This window comes from Pelophylax lessonae, assembly GCF_965119305.1.
Source record: "Pelophylax lessonae genome assembly, chromosome: 7".
Classification (NCBI taxonomy): Eukaryota; Metazoa; Chordata; class Amphibia; order Anura; family Ranidae; genus Pelophylax; species Pelophylax lessonae.
Genome location: NC_138774.1, coordinates 115,157,567 through 115,175,688, shown reverse-complemented (window position 1 = coordinate 115,175,688; position 18,122 = coordinate 115,157,567). Strand labels below are relative to the sequence as shown.

Sequence of the window (18,122 nt, the reverse complement as noted above, 5' to 3'; positions counted from 1 at the left end):
GGCACGTCCAGCGATTGTCACTCTTATTTGTACACTCTTGCTGTCTCGCAATGTGCCTTGCCATAGGCTATATGTAAGCAGCAGTGTTGTCATCCTTATCTGTATGCCTATGCTGTGCAAAACTACACATGCCAATTCACAGAAGCTAAGAAGTCCAGCCTCGTCAGGAGTCCAACTGCATACCCAGTGTCATTGTGCAGAGGATGACAAAACTACAGCTACATACAGTGGGGGAAAATAATTTGATCCTCTGCAGATTTTGCAAGTTTGTCCACTTACAAAGAAATGAAGTGTCTAATATTTTTATTATAGGTGTATTTTAAATGATAGGGATAGAAAATCAACCAAAAATCCAGAAAAAAAAAAAAACACACACAAAAAAAAATTCTATAAAGTTGCAGTTCAGTGAGTAAAATATTTGATCCCACAGCAAAACATGACTTCGTACTTGGTGGAGAAACCCTTGCTGGCAAGCATAGGAGGTAAGATGTTTCTTGTAGTTAGTGACTAGGTTTACACATCTCAGGAGGGATTTTGGTCCACTCTTCTTTACAGATCTCTAAATCCTTTAGGTTTCTTGGCTGTCTCTTGGCAACTCGAAGTTTCAGCTCCCTCCATACATTTTCTCATATGGATTAAGGTCTGGAGACTGGCTAGGCCACTCCATGACCTTAATCTGCCTCTTTTTGAGCCACTCCTTTGTTGTCTTTGTGGTAGGTTTGGAGTCATTGTCATGCTGGAAGACCCATCCACAACCCATCTTCAGTATTCTGGCAGAGGGAAGAAGGTTCTCTTCCAATATTTTACAATCCATGACCCTGTCTATTGGCCCCTCAATGCGGCAAAGTTGGCCTGTACTTTTAGCAGAGACACAGCCCCGAAGCATCACGTTTCCACCTCCATGCTTGACTTTAAGGATGGTATTCTTAGGGTCAGTCAGCATTTTTCTTCCTTCAAACACGGCGAGTCAAGTTAAAGCCAAAGAGCTTAATTTTGGTCTCATCTGAGCACAGCACTTCCTCCCAATTCTTCTTTGAACCATTTAGATGTTCATTGGCATGACTGTACGTGTGCGTTCTTGAGAAGGGGGACGCGCCATGTTTGGAGGAAGAAAAAAATGCTGACTTGCAAATCTGCAAGGGGGGAATCAAATAATTATTTTCCCCACTGGAAAGACAGCAACATCAACCTTTTTCTGGAACCGCCTGTGGATGGAATTTTATGAAGAACGAGACACCCTAAACAGGAAGCGTGACTAATACAATATTGAGAAGGGGAAAAGGTAAATTTTTCTTTTTTGGATTAAAAGTTTTTATATACTTTTATTTACCAATTAGGCAACTAAAGGGTCAAGATCATGCTTGGAGATATGCATAGATTATCAGCTGCCTATAATTTTTGATCAATAGTTTGGACACAGTTTTCACTGAAGCAAAACTCTTTTTAAAGCTACTTTAAAACCTTACATAGACTCAGTGAAGTGGATTGGCCCAAAGGTGAAACAAATCCGCCTACATAAGTTTTACCTGTTTGTCTGCATTCTTCGCTACACTGTATCCATTCAAAGTCCAGAATTTTTAATGCTTGCCTGAGCTGTCAGAAAAACGGGCGCAGAGTTGAAATCACACTCTGCAGAGCCAAGTGAGGAGAGCGGATTGAAGGGAAGGGACATACCCACGTTCACACAGCAACAGAGTTGAGTGTCAACCAGCTGGAGCTTCCTCCCATGTCACCTTTTATCTCTTGGTGTCAGGAAAGATTGTCAGAAGTGACTCATGCTTATAGCAGAGGAACAAAGTAGCAGACAGAAATTACATTTAGTACACTTAATTGGGACAAGTACACAATATATAGCAGGGGTTTTGAATTTAAAATTTTCATTCATCAGAGGTTCGAGTTGCATGTTTGTTCTATGACTGGATTTCTTCCAAGCACCTTTCACAGCGTTGCCCTTTCCTATTTTTTTTAATATAAACAAGCAAAAAATTGGGGGAGCAAACCCTGAACATGTATATCTAAAGCCAGTGCAGCTATGGACCAAGCAACATGTATATTAAAAAAGAATAGCGCACACATGCAAAAGAAATGACTATCAAATATGGAGACAATCCATAAATAAAAATGGGGATTTAGTCCCACCATATGGCCATATCGTGCTCAAGCCCACCACTGCGTCAAAGTACCCCATTATCAGTGGGTCCTACACTATCCATAAAAATATATGTATATACATACATATACACACACACACACACATACATACATACTAGTCCCCATCACAGCCCCCCTTCCTTCCTTGCAATCCTCCTCCATTCTTTCCAATCCCATCTAACATAGCAGGTGGATAGCAGAAGGCACGGCATGTCCGGGCAGAGAGGAGGACATGCATTTCATGTTAACAGGCAGGTGATTGGTTGCTAGGACTGCCCCACATTCCAGCAATAAATTGTCGGCTTAACATGAAAAGCATGTCCCACCTTCTGTCCGGACATGCCGTGCCTTCTGCCTTCCACCAGCTATGGATGAATGCTGTGGCGGCGGGAGAAGGAAGCTGCAGCCAGGAGAGGATACCCAGGCTGCTAAGTGTCGAAGCCGTGGTCCGGGTACGATTACCCTGCGGGCCGTTTCCAGACCGCAGTCTGCCATTTAGTGATGCCTGCTATAGAGGGATATGCTTTGTTCGTATTTCATGTCTGAGGTTTACAACCACTTTAAACTATACAGTCAGTCTGAACTGTGCAAGTTTCTAAAGGTCTACGCAATGGAAAAGCAACTCAGTGTAAAAGTATGTACAGCTCCTTTTTAGTAAGCACACATACAGTAGTACACATACAAGTTCAAATGTTATTTTTCTAAAACAGAGCTTTAACACTAAATTTATAAAATAACAGAGCTTCCACTTTTCTGAATACTCACTATACTCCACAGAAGGGCAACAGAGCATGGAGCTCCGATTATTTCACCCGACTCGGTTCTTCTGGTTTGACCTTGCTGAAGTGTCTGTTTCAGCAACTGACAGTTAGGATTGAACTTCTTTATCATCAGCTCCACAGCAAGCATTAGGTTTATAATATTTTGTTACATGGATTGCATGCCAAGTTTTATGTAATCCCTAGAGCTCCAGTGGAAAAAAAGCCTGAGAAATGGATGTGAAAATGAGAGCTGCTTCTGCTCTATATGAGTGCCTCCAATCAGCAGGACATTGCAGAGGTGCTGAATTACGAAGCATCATTTGTGAGGGTGAAAGATACTGGACTGCTGCCATCTGCGTTATATAAATTTTAATAATTTTTTTTTTTTTTTTTTTTTTTTTTTTTTACATGCACACAGATGGATTCCACATCAAACTAAAGTATACAAAAAGAGCCCGCTGATGTAGGAGGGAAAAAGGTCAGTCACCTGCTGGGATATGTACCATGTGATGGAGATTGGGGACACCACTGCTATAAATGGAAACACTGAAGATGGTACAAGTTATCATAAATCTGGCAAAAATAAAGGATTTTACATGTTGTACTGATCTCGGAGATGGGGGGGGGGGGGGGGGGAGGGATATATTCTTTAAAAAAGCCTACCATTCCCTAGTGTCTACAGAAATGGTTGTAGAAAATATTGAAACGTGCAGGTTCTCCGAGTTCCTGGATGAGCTATGGGACTGAGGACCTAATCACAGCACCCTAATAAAAAAGCGCAACTCTGCGATGGGATCTGCAGCTTGGTGGCATTATACATACACATCCGCCGATCCCCCGCTGAGCAGGCGGATGGCAGCTCTGTCTCTGCGCTGTGTGCGGAGACAGAGTTGTCAGGTCCCCGCTGTTCTCTATGGGGGAATCGGATGAGAATGGACCGCCTGTCCATTCTCATCTGATCCGATGGACAGATGGAAAATAGGGTTTCCATCCGTCCAGATTTGACGGACCGGATGTCAGCGGACATTTTTCCGCGGACATCCGCTGCCTCAGAGATGCATGGGGCATCCGTTCAGATCCGCCTAAAAAACTGACAGGTGGATCTGAACAGTCCCCTAGTGTGAAAGGGGCCAAAATCTAATAGTACGGACATACGGCAGGTGCATCAAAGAAGAAAAATCACTGCTCTGCCTTCTAGGTCTAGGGAACAAACCAAAAAAGAAAACTTCCCACCCAAAAAATGAAAACAAATATTGATTAATATGCTGAAGTAGTTAATATAAAGACCTTGCTGCTGCAGCTTTTATCAGGTTGGTCTTCGAGAGATGATTGCATGCATTTATAGTCAATGTGGAGGATGCATTCTATGTGCATTTACATATTGCAGCATATAAAATTTACAAGGAACTAGTGAAATCCCTTACTGAAATGCACCCAAAATAAAAAACTGTTCACTTGACATGAAGGTCTGGAAAAGAAGGTAAAATCCAACTATTAGCTTCCAATTATGTTTCTTCAGATCCATACTGCAATGAAAATAAAACGATTAGTTGCTAGTCTGCCGGTAAATTATTCATAAATGCCACCAACTTTCATTAACCAGACTCAGAGCATTAACCATTTGAGTTGCTCTTGAACACCTCCATATCAGACAAGTTCCAAGGAGTACAAGGCATGGGTACCTTAGAAATCAGCTCCCCTATGCATCAGGGCAATAAACAATGTACCAAACCAGAAAACCAACTAATCAAAGCACTGTGCTACACCAAACAAAGTAGTTGTAAAGACAGAAGTTTATTTTCCTTACTGCATTTTATGCAGGTGGGTAAAAAAAAAAAAAAAAAAAAGAAAACACGACAAACACACACACACCTTCTGCATGCAGCTCCCCCTACCTCCCAAATACATACCTGAGCCCAATCTCGATCCAAAGATGTGCATGACAGCCAAGGTCTCTCACTCCCCATTGGCTTAGATACAGCACTGGCTCCCATTGCTGTCAATCAAAGCCAGGAAGTAGGAGCCAATTTGTGTCTTATGGATACTCATAGCATGTGTGTCTTATGGGCATACATAGCAGGGCTCAGGAGCGAACATGCACGAGTGCCCCCATAGCAAGCAGCTTCTTACGGGGCACTTGGTAGGGAGGTTGAGCCCAGAGCGCTGTCAGGGGACTCAAGAAGAGGAGGATCAGAGCTGCTCTGTGCAAAACCATGGCACAGAGCAGGTAAGTATAACAAGTATATTTAAAAAAAATATAAAAAAAACATAAGCCTTTAGTATTACTTTAAAGTGACGCAGAATTCAGCCTGCACCCGATACTGAAAATCCTCTGACCAGTTGGACAGCTCAGCTAAAACACAGCTCGAAGGTCAAACTGGTGTTAGATGTGCTTCTGCATCCAGTGTCTTTTATACATGGCCTAGTATACACTAGTGAAAAAAAAAAGTTTACTGGGCCAAAACAGAAAAGAAAAAAAAAAAAAAGAAAAAAAAAAAAATCATAATATATATATATATATATATATACACATACACATACAGTAATTAATGGTCCACACCTCTTGTTCTGACAGGAGCCAACAAGCTTAGAGCAGCGATTTACAATTTGAATATATACAAAGTAAGTACAGTAAAACCTTGGTTTGAGAGTAACTTGGTTTAAGAGCGCTTTGCAAGACAAGCAAAATTTTCAAATAAATTTTGACTTGATATACAAGCGATGTCTTGATATACAAGTAGCCTCAAGTCACAGATGAGTATAAAAGAGAAGAGAGGAGCCTCTAAGTGTAGCAATATGGTTACATTTAATGAAGGTTCAACATTTAGCAACTCACATGGTTGATGATAAAGAGGCCCATCTAAGTATGCAGGCATCCGGGGTAAAGCTGTCCACATAGACCATCCTCTGCACCGTCATTTACGTCATCCTTTCCATGCTGCCTCTTGCTTTCAGATCGCTTTACTGCAGGTTGGTCTTCCTGGTCAGGATTAGACTGGCAGCCGGTGGTGCAGAAGATGGTTTATGTGGACAGCTTTACCCCGGATGCCTGCATACTTAGATGTGCCTGTTTTAATCATCAACCATGTGAGTTGCTAAATGTTGAACCTTCATTATATGGAACCATATTGCTACACTTGGAGGCGCCTCTCTTCTCTTTGATACTCTGTAGCTCCTGCTGCATTTTGCTTCCAATCCCCTTGTGGAAGCGGCTATTTGTGGATGGACATTTTTAGTTACACAACCTATCGCAATGCTATAATCTTTTTCTGTGGACTATAAACTGAAGGATTTATGAATAAATGGTTGTGGAACGAATCATCTGAGTTTCCATTATTTCTTATGGGGAAATTCGCTTTGATATAAGAGTGCTTTGGATTACAAGCATGCTTCCGGAACGAATTATGCTCGCAATCCAAGGTTTTACTGTACTTTGTATGGGAATGGTTCACTTTGTCAACATATTTTAACAGGAAACTTAAGATCTTTGTTCAAATGGGACCCTACAGGTACAGTGGTAATAAAAAAAAAAAAAAAAAAAATCTACACATCCCTATTAAAATGTCCGGTTTCTGTGATGTAAAAAAATTAGACAAATTCTTATTCAATTATTTTAGAGCTCTTTCCACCTTTAATGTGACCTATAAACTGTACAACACAATTAAAAAACAAACTGTAAGCTTAAGGGGGGGGGGGGGGGGGGGGAGTAAAAATAAACTAAAATAATGTGGTTGCATAATTGTGCACACCCTCTTCTAAAATCGGGGATGTAGCGGTGTTCAGAATTAAACAATGACATTCAAACTAATGTTAAATAGGAGTCAGTAAACACCTTCTATCTTTTAAAGTGCCTCTGATTAACCTCAAAAGTTCAGCTGTTCTAGTAGGTCTTTCCTGACATTATCTTAGTCACATCCTACAGCGAAAAGGCATGGTCAGCAGAGAGCTTCCAAAGCATCAGAGGAATCTTATTGTTAACCACTTCCATACCAGTCCATCTCTGGCACTCGCTCCTACATGTAAAAATCATATTTCTTTTTGTTAGGAAATTACTCGAAGCCCCAAAATATTATAGATTTTTTTTTTAGCAGAGACCCTAGGAAATAAAATGGCGGTTTTTTAGGTAACACGGTTGCAAAGAAGTTTTTCAAATGCGTTTTTTTGGGGAAAAATCTGTTTTATGAATTAAAGAAAAACAAAACACTAAAGTTAGCACAATTTTTTGTATAAAGTGAAAGATGATGTTACACCAAGTAAAATAGTTACCCAACATGTCATGCTTTAAAATTGCGCACATTCGTGGAATGACGCCAAACTTCGGTACTTAAAAATCTCTATAGGCAATGCTTTCTAATTTTTAACAGGTTTAGAGTAAGGCTCCATGTACACGGGACGTTGTTAAAAGTCCCTTTGAATGCTGGAATTTTTAGGACGTTTAAAACGTCTGTTAGGTCGCGTTTGCACCCGCGTTTAGAACCGTTCCTAGAGGTAAAAAAAAAATCATTCCCCTTTAAAATGGAAAAAACGCAAAACGCGGGTCATCGCGTTCGGCCACGTTTGAAACGCTGGGAAACACACGTTCGAACGCAAATAATTGCGTTCCAAAAAACGTCCCTGAACTCAACTGCCTGCAAATGACTGTAAACGACTCTGTGTACATGGACAGATAAGATAACATGCAGGTGGGTTCAGGGGCTTCTGAAAAAAAACGCCCAACTGCTCCTAAACGGCCATTTCCAACGTCCCGTGTACATGGAGCCTTAGAGTTATAGTGGAGGTCTTGGGCTAGAATTGTTGCTCTCACTCTAACGTTTGCAGCGATACCTCACATGTATGGATTGAAAGCCGTTTACATATGTGACCGTGACGTACGCATACGTTCGCTTCTGCATGCGAGCACGCAGACACAGGGGGCACTTTACTTTTTTTTTTTATCCCTTTTATTCCTATTACAAGGAATGTAAACATCCCTTGTAATAGGAATTGTGAATGTCAGGTCCTCTTTATGGGGAGATCTGGGGTCAATAAGACCTCACATCTCTCCTACAGGCTGGAAAGTCTGAAATAAAAAAAATAAGAATAATAAAAAAAAAAAAAAACCACGCAATCTCGGCTATTTAGCAGGGCAGTGTTGACAACTGCCAGGCAGGGCATGACGTCATCACGTCACGCCCAGGCCTTCGAGAGTCAGAGACGGCTGCTAGGGACCATCTGGTCATCGGCAGTCTATGGGATACTTCCGCAGAGGGCCCGATCCCTTCACCGTTTTGCCGATCACACGGGCAAGCCGGTAGAAGCCCCGGGGGGCGGCGGATGTCCCCTCCCGCTGCCTGTAAGAACAATTTGCGCAAAAAACACGAATACAATGATTAGAGCTAAAAACATGCACTTTCGCTGAACTAATGACACTGGCAGGGAAGGGGTTAACATCAGGGGTCAAGGGGTTACTGGGCGCCTAACCTGTGCTTGAGTACACTGTGGGTGAGGTGCTTGTACTATGGCATAGCAGAGATCCATGCACACAGTAACACAGGATTACATTCTTTTCTCACAGAATGGCCATCGGCCTTGTTTACAGTCAGCAAGCAGATAAAAACTGTCAGGGGTTCTAATCTCTCTCCACTATCCAAAAAAAAAAATTTTTGCCTTTAATCATACTTTAAATTTGCTTTGCAGGTTTCAATGGGACAAGGTATATAGAACCAGGAAGCGGACAGCACAGGATCGAGAGAAGCACACTCCCAGTGACCCTGTGAAGTGCTCTTTGGATTACAAAAGCACACTTTAAATTTACTAAAATTAGCATAGCTGTAGTGTTTGCTGTATAAGAAGTGCCATTTTATACCTGTAACAGGACTGCACTTTACAATAAGAATCTGCACTTAACAACGATAACTGCTACCACTAAAGGGTTAATCATCTTAAGATACTTTGGACGTCGGCTGACGGACATTCTAATGCAAAAATAGCAGTGGAAAGGTATAAAGAAATGACAATGCCAGGAAGGGGGCTGGAAAACGGTAGGACAATCTGCAGAATTCTGTTCTGTCTAACGAACAATAGTCTGCCTACATACACAAGGGCTCAGTGGCTCCAGTTTCTCGAGGTGGTTTCAATTACTTGGCATGTTTGGCAATAATATGCAGATTGCCTTTCACCACTGTTTCAGCACGTGGATATTATTGTGTTCTCGCTTGGACATTATCGAGGAGATGAGGCGCTGATAAACTGTAATCAAGTCGTCTGTACTCAGGAGACAAACATGAGCATCTGCTATCACCAGATCGTACAAGAAAAGGCAGCAAATGCAGATTTTATGCTCCGATATCAATATATTCCACTTAAAGTGGCCCCCTGCATAAATAAACTGCTCAGTGACTGTACAGAAGATCACAACATAGCTTGATGTTCCAAACTTATATTCCTTTTTGGATATGGTTGCCTTCCAGATAGAACTTCCAGTCCAGACTTATTTTTGGAGGTGCATTATCCAAAGCGGCCATGCTCTCTTTCACTGGCCTGGAACGTGGATGAGTATGGTGGGTGTCCCACCATGGTTATTGGCCACCAAGTATTAAAGTCAGGATGTAGATGACACAAATAGGTCAGGTTAGCAACAACTGCCACCATATTCGATTCCTGATAGTTTCCCTATATGGCAAGAGACAGGACTCATTTCTACTTTGTCCTGAGTTTTAGGCTCCGTTCACATGTAGGCGTTTTGGGGGCGTTTTTCTGCTCTAGGATCAGCTCTCAAAACGCCCAACAAGACAAATCCTATTCATTTCAATGGCCCCTGTTCACATCTGAGCATTTTGACGCTGTGAGCAAAACGCCCAACGCTCAAAAAAGTACATGAGCTTCTTTTTGGGCAGATTACAGGCGTTTCCATTGGTCTCTATTCAATCTAAAAACGCCTGCACAAAAAACGCCTGTAAAACGCCTGAAAAAACACCCGAAAAAACGACTGTAATAGCAACGCCAAGATGTGAACATAGCCTTATATAAAACTCATTGAAGCCAGGTTCTGTAAGACTCTCCCTTTTCATTCTATATTCTGTGCTATGAAACCAACCTTTCATACTTCAGTTTATTAGACCAGTAGTAAGCACAAGAGTGTGCAGAAAATCCCAAGAGTGTACCCAGGAGAGTGAATGAAAGGCTTAAATTGAGAACAAAAAAAAGCAAAAAAAGAGCAAAAGACAGACACTGGTAAATTGGAGCTAGGGAGTACACCGACCTGCATTTTCACAAACTCAAACCCATTTAGATGAAGATGATGCCATTGATTGACAAGGATTTAGCCAGTTGGAAATTTTGAAAATAAAAAAAAGGAAGGGTAAGTCCAAAATTTTGAGTTGACACCAAAACAGGAATAGAGGGGGATGCGATTTGGTGTGCAGAAGATGAATGCTTGATCTGGAATCACCACCAAAACAGTTGAGCTTACTGAACCACAATAAGCCTCAAAATTACAATGGTAAACAATACCAGAACCTGCTGTCAAAAATCCCAGGGACCCTGCTGCACTTTTGGTATAGATCAGATCTATTCAGAGGGTCATGAACTCCTACAACCTAAATTGGCAGGTGAGGAACCATTAGCCTAGCTCAGTGATACAGGCTACATACCCTGACCAACACTAGCGCCATAGCAAAAGCTACTTACCCTAGCCAACACTACATTTATTGTTGCAGACATTAAAGTAACTTTGTTGGCAGCCATTCTAGATCAACATGCTGATCTACTGGACATGACAGAGCATCTAGATCAGTGGTTCTTAACCTTGTTGGAGGTGCTGAACCCTACCAGTTTCATATGCGCATTCACCGAACCCTTCTTAATTGGAAAAATAAAATATGATTTTTTTCAAATTCAAAAACATAGGTATATATTATTTTAGGTATATATTTATACATAGGTGCACAAAATGAACAAAACCATTAAAGAACAAAACCATTAAAGAACAAAACCATTAAAGAACAAAACCATTAAAACATGATTTTCACACAAAAACATAATAATGAATATTTACTGCAAATCAGTGTGACTTCTGCTGTTGTCTTTCAGAGACCAGTTCAGAAATTACCTCCGCCGAACCCGCGAGACTGACTCACCAAATCCCTGGGGTTCGATCGAACCCAGGTTAAGAACCACTGATCTAGATAGCATGGGTAGGGCAGGCAAAAGACCTAGCCATATCCTTGCTGCAACAGGCCTTGGTCAAAATACAATGCCAACCTCAAAAATTGTAAAAAGTCACCAAGAGGGCTTGGATAACTGTGGCTGGTGCCACAATAAGGAATTCCAGAAATGTGCTTATTAGATTAACTCAAATATGATGCTTAGGCAATATTTTTAATAGCCTGCTAGAGCGTCCAGTGGAATTCGCAATAGAGTTCAGCAGGATACATCATGCCCTTCACCCAAGGGGAGCACTCCAGAACCCCTTTCCCCTCAACCTTGCAGGCAAAGTGAGCAAAGCACTTTGAATAGGGCAGATATCCAGGTCCCATTACCCTGCAGATCAGGAGAGCTCTGCACCCATACATACCCTTCTGAGAGTCAGTGGCATGGTCTACTTTTTTCCCCCCTCATGTTCATTTACCATACATTTTAGGTAGAAATGTATTAATCCCTTAGCAATGGCCCAGTGAAGATTTCTACTCTTAATACTCCCAATGTTTTTATTTGTTTCCCACACTGCTAGCTTGTTAAAGCTCAACTCCAGGAATTAACCCCCCTAGTAATCCAGAACATTTTATAAAGTAGCTTAAGTCCAATGAGGTGCATGCCATCTCATGGACATGATTTCTCAATTTTTACTGAGTACCAGCAAAGCAGCTTTTGCTATATTTCTAACACTTTGAGGCTGGACCTTCTGGTCTTAGCGCCTGAAGCTGCAGAGTCATATGCAACCTCTCTGCCTGCCCCTTCCCTCCTCAATAACAACTCGATTTGTATTATTTATGAACCCATTCACAAAATAAAAACCCTTCTCTCAATAGACAGTAGAGGGGAGGAGGCGCTGCTGTATGAGAGAGTATCTTCACTCCCGTCAGAGCACTGGGTGTATAGACATAGTTGTACTCCCAGCACTCAGTAAAAACAGGCAGTTATAAATAAAAGATAAATCTACGACGACGCGGCATTCACCTTGTTGAACTTAACCGAAAGTAAGCTAGCAGATTTTAGGAAGTTGTGGAATTCTTTGATTTCAGCTTTAACTATGCCCGGGACAATGCTACTGTCCCTATTAGTGGAGTCTAATGCTACTGTCACCATTAGTTGAGTCTAAAGGAGGAGACAATTCTTTTGAACAGTTTCCACAGAATCAACTGGCTTTTTGCCTTCTAGAGATTAGAATTGCCTTTAACCACTTAAGCCCCGGAAGATTTTACCCCCATTCCGACCAGGGGATATTTTGCCATTCGGCACTGCGTGACTTTAACGGACAATTGCGCGGTCGTGCGACGCTGTACCTAAACAAATTTGGCGTCCTTTTTTTCCCCACAAACAGAGCTTTCTTTTGGTGGTATTTGATCACCTGTGCAATGTTTTGATCACGCGCTATAAACAAAAAAAAAGCGTCAATTTTGCAAAAATAGCAATATTTTTCACATTTTTTTTATATGAAATTCCCCCCCCAAAAAAAATGTAAAAATCAAAATTTTTTAACATTTTCGGCCAATTTGTTTTATGCTACCTAGGTTTGAAAAAAAAAAAAAAAAAAAAAAAAAATCGCAAAAAGCGTATTTTGATTGGTTTGCGCAAAAGTTATCGCGTTTACTAACAAAGGGAAACATTTTTGTCATTTTTGTTGTTTTTTTTTTTTAACGCGTAATGGCGGCGATCTGCGATTTTTTTTGCGGTACTGCGACATTGGGGCTGACAGATCGGACCCTTGACTGACATTTTTGACACTTTTGGGGTTACCAGTGACATTTCTACAGTAATCAGTGCTATACATATGCACTGTTACTGTAAAAATACACTGGTAGTGAAGGGGTTAAACACTGGTAGTGAAGGGGTTAACTTTATTTGGGAGGGAGGGGCTGTGTGTGTCCCTAGGGGCGTGCTTTCTACTGTGATTGGCTGTGGCTTGAGCTGTAAGGACACTGATCAACGGATCTACATAGTAGATCCGTGTGATCAGTGTCTTTACATCGAGGAGAATGACAGGTCGCTTGTTTACACAAGCTGCCTGCCTTTCTCCCTCTCCCCCGCCGATCGCCGAGTGACCAGCGGACATCGGGTCCGCTGGTCACACGCGAGGGGGGGGGGGGTCCGTGACCACGCGGGAGCGCGCCTCCGGGGGCGCGCGCTCGCTCCCTAGACCCTCACAAGCTAGTGATGTAGCCCTACGTCACTTTGCCTGTGAGGGGCTGACTGCCGACGTAGATTGGCGTTAGGCAGTCGGCAAGTGGTTAAATGTGTGGCCCGTTCTCCTGCAGTGGCCCAATGACTATTGGAAATAACATTCATTTGACAATAATCTGATAAGAACAATCTTAGAAATCTCAAATTCTCCCTACTCCGGGCCAGTTTGGGATGATACCCTTTTTGGGGTGTTGAGTTTAAGGTGCATTACCAATCAACTCTATAGAACATGCATTTTGATGCAAACATATAAAAAAGATGCAGTATGCAGGACTTAATTGGACTGCTTTTAAAAAAGCATATGAAACACACAAGGTGTAAAGAGAGCCTTACCCATACTGGAATCTATTGCTTGCTCATAATATGTGGTCTCACTATTGAACCAGGATTAGCTTTAATCTTATACTATAATTCACCTCTGCCATGCCACAGTAGAGAGAAAACATGTATTTCTGCTAAAGTAATATTTGACCATTATCTTGCTGAAAGATACTCACTGGGAATGATTTAGCCCCCGTTCACATTAGGTCACTCCGACTTCGGGGGCGACCTGTGAAGTTGCGTGCAGCGTGACTTCGGCGCGACTTGCATGGACTTCACATAATGGAAGTCAATGCAAGTCGCCTCCAGGTCACCCCGAAGTAGTACAGGACCCTTTTTCTAAGTCTTGTGTCGCTCCTATTAGAACGGCTCGTGTACTACACAGTGGGAGCGGAAGGACCGCGACTTGTCAGGCTGACAAGTCCCTTGACAAGTCGCGGCAGTGTGAATGGACTCTTACTAAACCTGGGAGAGTGCAAAACCTATTGCAACTGTGCATGGTAACCAGCTTCTAACTTCGGCTTGTTAAGGGTTACTTAACCCAGGAACCTGCATTCACTATATCTGGTCTTCCACAGTACATGGAAATGCAATTATTTTAGTAAATATAAACTGCGAAATACCTTCTTCTCATTAGCAATGTATAGCAGTCTTGTGACTTCTATCAGTGTCCGGCTGAGCACTGGTTAAAACTTGTAGGAAGAGTTTTCATTCTCCTCTGACTGTCCTATGAGGCTTCATGACCCCTAAATTTGTCTGGACTGTGCTGATTGGCTCTGTGCTAAATCACATGCACCTTCCAAAAAAAAAACTCTAGCAATACACACCAAACTGGGCATGAGAAGAGTGCCCTCAAGGCTCTGAAGATGGATTGGGGACTGTGGAAGAAGGGGAGGAAAAGAGAAGAAAGGATCAAACAGCCTTTTTACACAATACGGATGATTAACCCCTTAGGCTCCAGTATGTATAACAAGCATGATTTACTTCATATACAGACTGATTTTACTGTTTCGGGTTTAGTAACACTAAGCATGGACCTTTTTTTTAAATTATGGAAGCCGATTGGTTTCTATGCAGAGCTGCACCAGATTATGCACCCTCTCTTGTATTAACCATTTACCATTTTTGGCAGGATACCTCCTTTTTCTCTTCCCCACCTTGTGTGGGTCCTTCTTAAAGCATAGGAAACAAAGCATAGAATCAGACAGATCCCTTGCTGGTGCCCCAGTTTCATCTAAGATGGAGATCCCTTTGTGAAGATGGAACTCATGCCTTTTGTCCCCTGGGAGCAGTCTCAGGATTGCAGGTTGACCATACTCCACCTGTAGTGGGATCTATGTGGTGCACACATTTGTCATTGCCAGCTGTGAGCTAGTCTTTTGACAAGCTTTAGGCCCCTTCCACACTTATACGATCTAAAAGTTGGTTGATTTTACCACGATTTTGACTGGACTTGAAGCAATGTCTATGTCTATGGACCTCAAAATGCATTAAAATTAGCCCAAAGTTGTGCAGGGACTACTTTGAAGTTGTTACGACTTGAAGTCGCACAGATATGAAAAGTATTCATTGGAAATAATGGAGTAGGAATGTCATGCGACTTTTCAGTCCCAAGTTACAGGACAAGTCGCACAAGTGTGAAAGGGGCCTTCTAGGGAAATTCATTTTTGAAAAAAACATACATAAAAGGGGTGGAGCACTTCCCTACTAAATTCCTTTAACAAATACAAGCCCAGCCAATGCTTTTGGCTAGTTGATTTACCAGTTTGTTATAGATTTCTACCTCACCTGGTCATATGCAACCTATTTGTAAAAGAAGAAAAAAAAAAAAAAAATGGAAAAGAAAAAAATAAATTTTTTTTTAAGGTTCCAATAAACAAAAAAACTTGACTTACTTAAAAAGCTAATTTCACTTTTCTTTAATTAAAAACAAATGCACTTTTTTTGCAGGAAAGGTACATTTCTAACTTTTTTAAAACAGCGATCAGCAGATGGTGGGTGCAATGTCAGGCTCCTGCAGACACTGCCTACAGCTGTCCCAGTATCTCTATACCAGCTGCCACTTTCTGATCTGTAGACTGTGAACGAACTACGAGCCTGCTGATCATTACCCTGGCCTATTGGGAACTGCAAGCAGTCTGCCCTGTTGGCAGATGAGACTTGTAGTTGCTTTACTCATAGATTACTGTGAATGAATGACATCTGCTCCTAGATCCACCCTCTATGTTCATAAGCTACAAGGGGGCTCAGGGATCCCCAACGTTTCTAGAGATACTATGCGGCGGCGCAGATCTCTCCACTGGCTATGCTTCAAGCAAGCAGTCTTGGATGTCTTTTTGGGTGTTGCTTGAACTTCCCAACTGTGACCTACATTCAATACAGACTTGCTTTGGCTCCCCCATAAGTCACGACCCCCCACGTCCTTGAGCCCCTTCATGTTGCATAGTCTAAAAAAGGTATGGAATTCGGTCCACTAATCTGACAATTTGAGGTCTTTTTTGCTCCTGCTGCCCATCACACAACCCCCCTTCTTTCCCCCTGATTTGTTGGAAACCCAGGCGTTCTCCTGGTGGCTGTCCTGGGGCTTTACTTAGATCCAAGCTTCTTTCCTCCAGCTCCTTTCCGTCCCGGGAGGCCATTCGGGAGACGCACGGGCCCCAGCCAGGGAAAACTCTTTCTCCAACTAAACTGTTGGATTGCTTCGCACATCCACCTACCCATATTGAAGGACCTGCTTTAAGCATACGTGCCAGCATGCCCTGGGGGCCCCACAGCCTTATCTCAGCCATCTATGCTTCCTTGAATGGATGTCCGTCCTCAGCACCCCTCTCCTACATGTCTCAATGGGAGCGGGACCTCCAATACCCAATAGATCTAGAGGACTGGAGTAAGGCTTGGAAGACAGTTGCAAAATGTTCTTTTAACACAAATACGCTTGAAGCTGCGTAGAAGGCTCTTTTCAGGAGGTACTGGGTCCCTGCTTGGGTCTCCCAAGCTTACCCACGGTGTAGTGACAGATGCTTTTGTAATTGTGGACAAAGGGGAGATGTCCTGCATACCTGGTGGTCCTGTTCCGAGACTGGTGGGGTTCTGGTCCAGGCTTTTAGGCCCGCTCCAGACCGTCTTCCATATACGGTCCACAGGGACGCAAAGTTAGCCTTAATACACTGCCTGATTTCTGGTCTATACGCACCCCAGCAGAAGCTGGCTACTGATCTTTTTATTTCTGCTAAACAGACCACAGCCCAAGCTTGGAAGACCCTTCGTGTTGTCTTTGAAGAGGGGGGGGGGGGGGGGGGGGGAGTATGACTGCCTTGATGCTCCATGAGCAGATGTCCAGCATCGTGAACAACTCAAATCCTAAATTTCTCAAAGTTTGGGAACCATGGATTTCCCACGAGTTTAACTCACTTCAATTGGCTTGTTCGGGCCTTCTCAGACAGCATATCTGAGTTGGATTTTTTTCCCTTCCTTTTTCTCCTTGCATCTCTAGACTGACTTTTTCTGGTTCTTCTTTTTCTCACTCTTACAGATGCCTTTGGGGTTGGTCTCAGGAGTTGGGCCACCCCTGGGATGACCGAGTAGGCTGTGGCATATGGCCTTTCCCAACCCACCCCCGCCCTTTCCTTTCAATGTTGCATTAAGTATCCTCCAATATCATCCCAATTGCATAAAGGTTTTCATTTACAATTGTTCTGTATGTTTTCCTTTTGGATTCCTCTGTAATACCTGATCATTCTACAGCCCCTGCGCGGGCGATTAATATGCTTGCTTCCGATTTCTTATGTTGTGTCATAAAACCAATAAATACATTGTGCATACTCAAGTTGAATTTGAGGGTATATGTACATCCAAATCAAAGGAAGGGTTTAGGAATTACAGCTGTTAAAAATTCCCCCCCCCCCACCGCCCCTTTTCTTTAAGGGAACAAAAGTAATTAGACGATCAAATCAAAAGCGGTTTCATGGCCAGGTGTGTGCTACTCCATTAATTCTTCATCAATTAAGCAGGTAAAAGGTCTGGAGTTGATTCCAAGTGTGGTATTGGCATTTGGTCTCTATTGCTGTGAACCTACATCATGCGTTCAAAAGAGCTGTCCATGCAAGTGAAACAGGCCACTGTAAGGCTTCAAAAACAAAACAAAACAAATCCAACAGAAAGATAGCAGCGACATTAGGAGTGGCCAAATCAATTGTTTGGTACATTCTGAAGAAAGAAGAACATACTGGTGAGCTCAGCAACATAAAGGCCTGGATGTCCACGGAAGACTAACAATGGTGGATAATCGTAGGATTCTCTCTATGGTAAAGAAAAACCCATCCACAACATCCAGACAAGCGAAGGACCAGGAGGTGGGCGTATCATTGTCAAAGTTTACAATCAAGAGAAGATTTAACGACAGCAAATACAGAGGGTTTATTACAAGGTGCACACCATTAATACGCCCGAAGAATAGAAAAGCCAGATTACACTTTGCCAAAAAAACATCTAAAAAAGCCAGACCAGTTC

The 18,122-nt window shown here is 42.4% G+C and overlaps 1 protein-coding gene across 1 annotated transcript in view; it reads right to left on the bottom strand.

Annotated features, from left to right (window-relative positions):
* WDR44 (WD repeat domain 44) overlaps positions 1-18,122 on the bottom strand; it is a 176,293-nt gene that overhangs the window by 115,207 nt on the left and 42,964 nt on the right. The gene's annotated exons all lie outside the window — the stretch shown is intronic.